The sequence below is a fragment of the Heteronotia binoei genome, chromosome 14, assembly GCF_032191835.1.
Source record: "Heteronotia binoei isolate CCM8104 ecotype False Entrance Well chromosome 14, APGP_CSIRO_Hbin_v1, whole genome shotgun sequence".
Taxonomy (NCBI): Eukaryota; Metazoa; Chordata; class Lepidosauria; order Squamata; family Gekkonidae; genus Heteronotia; species Heteronotia binoei.
In genome coordinates, this window is record NC_083236.1 from 60,530,279 (window position 1) to 60,533,572 (window position 3,294).

At 44.6% G+C, this 3,294-nt stretch overlaps 1 non-coding gene across 1 annotated transcript; it reads right to left on the reverse strand.

Moving 5' to 3' along the window:
- Window positions 1–2,361: 2,361 nt before the first annotated feature.
- On the reverse strand, window positions 2,362–2,432 carry TRNAN-GUU (transfer RNA asparagine (anticodon GUU)). Its single transcript has one exon. It is a non-coding gene; the product is annotated as a tRNA-Asn (tRNA).
- Between the last annotated feature and the right edge of the window lie 862 nt (window positions 2,433–3,294).

Here is a 3,294-nt window from a genome sequence, read left to right on the forward strand (position 1 = left end):
AGCACTGATTAAACCTGCAGCTATTTTCTATTTTCTGTGATCGGCTTATTACGGTCAACGACCATTAACAACCATTTGCCTATAGTTGCAGCGATCCCCAATAAAATGAAAGCCCCATTGCATATAATGAATAGTCAATACGTAATACCATCTAAAATATAATTAAAATCATAAAAAACCATTGAAATCATCCAAAAGGAGAAGAGAGCTGGACCCTGATATATGTATGGCCCAGCCCTGTCGTTCCATCTTAAATCTGGAACAAAGGAGTCAGCGGTTACTAACCATAAAAGCTAATTTGGTGTAGTGGCTAAGTGTGCAGACTCTTGTCTTGGAGAGCTGGGTTTGATTCTCCACTTGCAATGGCCTTGGGTCTGCCATAGATCTTGCAGAGTTGTCTGTGAAAGGGCAGCTTCTGGGAGAGCTCTCTCAGCCTCACCTACCTCACAGGGTTTCTGTTGTGAGGGAAGAAGATAAAGGAGATTGCAAGCCGCTCTGATTCAAAGAGAAGGGCAAGGTATAAATCTTCTTCTTCTTCATGGAGCATCCTGTTACAAGTAAAATGTACCTCTAAATACAAGATGCTGGGAACAAATGAAAAAATAACATATAAAAGTTCTCTTCATCATGGATACAATGCATCACCATACCATTCTTAAAAGAATCTTTGGCTGAAGAAATCCTCCTTCCATGTGTCATGGGACCACACCAGAAGAAGAAGGAGGAGGAGGAGGAGGAGGAGGAGGAGGAGGAGGAGAAGAAGAAGAAGAAGAAGATTTTCATCTCTGATCAATTTTTTTTTTTTAAAGATTAGGATGAAAGTTCATGCAAAGGACCCCAGATTCCCAAGAAGCACAAAAGAAAAAAAAGCCCACTGTCTAGCCAAAATCAAGAGCCAACAATAGATGAGAACATCGGATTGAGAACCTGATTAAAATTGTTCAAAGAAATCATTATTTTGTGGGGGGGGGGGCATATAAGGGAGAGAGAAAGTTTTGGCCAAGCTTTTGCCAGAGAGCACAGACTTCAAAGACTTTAGGAAGACAGTTAATGTTTTCACACTTAGAATTGGCGAGGAAAGCAATCTAATCCCCGAGTTCATGTTTGTATACCGCACGCTTCTTCTAAAGATCTGAACTTTGAACACGCAGTCCAGTTCAAGTCAAATGGAGGGGGCCTTTCATCCACACTGAGAGCCTCTCTGTTCCTCAGCTTTTCTGCATCATGCCATGGACTGCTCTGTAGTCAACTATGTGAAACCAAGGCTTTTTTGGGGTAGCAGGAACTCCTTTGTATTTGAGGCCTCACACCCCTGATGTAGCCAGTCTTCCTGGAGCTTACAGTAGGCCCTGTACTAAGAGCCCTCTAAGCTCTTGGAGGATTGGCTACATCAGGGGTGTGTGGCCTAATATGCAAAGGAGTTCCTGCAACACATACAAAAAAGTTCCGTATGAAACTGCTTTGCATTCTCTGGGATATTAAAATGGAGGCAGCTACACCCTCTTGTGCCAAATGCCGCTGGCTAGCTCATTCATGCCTTAACACCCAGCAATTCACGGAATCTAAATATATGTTGCTCTATAATCAGGGAGTTGTCAAGTCATTTAATTAATATATCTGGTGGGGTGGGGGAAGCAAGGAGTGTGTATGTGGAAGGAGATATCCTTTACTGGCAAGTGGCATCAAAGTGAAGAACCAGGCCTCTTTGGGCAGGAGCTCACAGAAGGAGCGGAGCTCCAGAACCTCTTAATTTTTGTGCTCTTTCTTAACACGCCCCCCACCCCCCCTAAAAAAAAACACCTTGCTTCTGGACTCCATTGTTCAAACTTTTGGTGAGAATTTTGCTGGACTCTAAGATTTGACAAACACTCTAATATTTTTCCCCCACAAAAATTTGGGAAGTAACAAAAAGATAGAAAGCAGACAGATGGAAATCTTCCTCATGCCACTGTGGCCACATAGGATAAAGTTTTTTTTAAAAAAAATATGATGGGAATAAGGTTTTTTTGGGACAATTCTAATTCAAGAAGCATTTGAAGGTAGATGCTGAGCTGATCTAATTGAGTACACCTTCCGGAGATGTCGAGGGGGTGTGGCATACGCAAATGAGTTCTGCTAATGAGCTCCGGCACCTCTTATTCTATTAAATGATCCCTGCGAGGAACACAACCGAATGCAAACATACAACCTACCTTCGTTTGCGTAAGACACATGGTCTCATTTTACATATGAACATATGAATCTGCCTTATACTGAATCAGACCCTTGGTCCATCAAAATCAGTATTGTCTTCTCAGACTGGCAGCGGCTCTCCAGGGTCTCAAGCTGAGGATTTTCACGCCTACTTGCCTGAACCCTTTTTGGAGATGCCAGGGATTGAACCTGGGACCTTCTGCTTAACAAGCAGATGCTCTGCCACTGAACCATCGTCCCTCCTCTTGCCAACTGTTTTACTAAATCCATGAGAAAGTAACAGAAACCATGTTGGATCAGGCCAATGGCCCATCCAGTCCGACACGGATAAAAGGAAGTACTTCTTCACCCAAAGGGTGATTAACATGTGGAATTCACTGCCACAGGAGGTGGTGGCGGCCACAAGCATAGCCACCGTCAAGAGGAGGTTAGATAAAAATATGGAGCAGAGGTCCATCAGTGGCTATTAGCCACAGTGTGTGTGTGTGTGTGTGTATGTGTGTGTGTGTATATATATATATTTGGCCGCTGTGTGACACAGAATGTTGGACTGGATGGGCCATTGGCCTGATCTAACATGGCTTCTCTTATGTTCTTCTGTGACACAGAGTGTTGGACTGGATGGGCCATTGGCCTGATCCAACATGGCTTCTCTTATGTTCTTCTGTGACACAGAGTGTTGGACTGGATGGGCCACTGGCCTGACCCAACATGGCTTCTCTTATGTTCTTCTGTGACACAGAGTGTTGGACTGGATGGGCCATTGGCCTGATCTAACATGGCTTCTCTTATGTTCTTCTGTGACACAGAGTGTTGGACTGGATGGGCCATTGGCCTGATCCAACATGGCTTCTCTTATGTTCTTATGTGACACAGAGTGTTGGACTGGATGGGCCATTGGCCTGACCCAACATGGCTTCTCTTATGTTCTTCTGTGACACAGAGTGTTGGACTGGATGGGCCATTGGCCTGATCTAACATGGCTTCTCTTATGTTCTGTGTCACACTGCGGCCAAAACCCAGGTGTCATCAAGAGGCCCACCAGCAGGGCCAGAACTCCAGCAGCCCCCCACTGTGGCTTCCCAAGCACCAAGAACACAG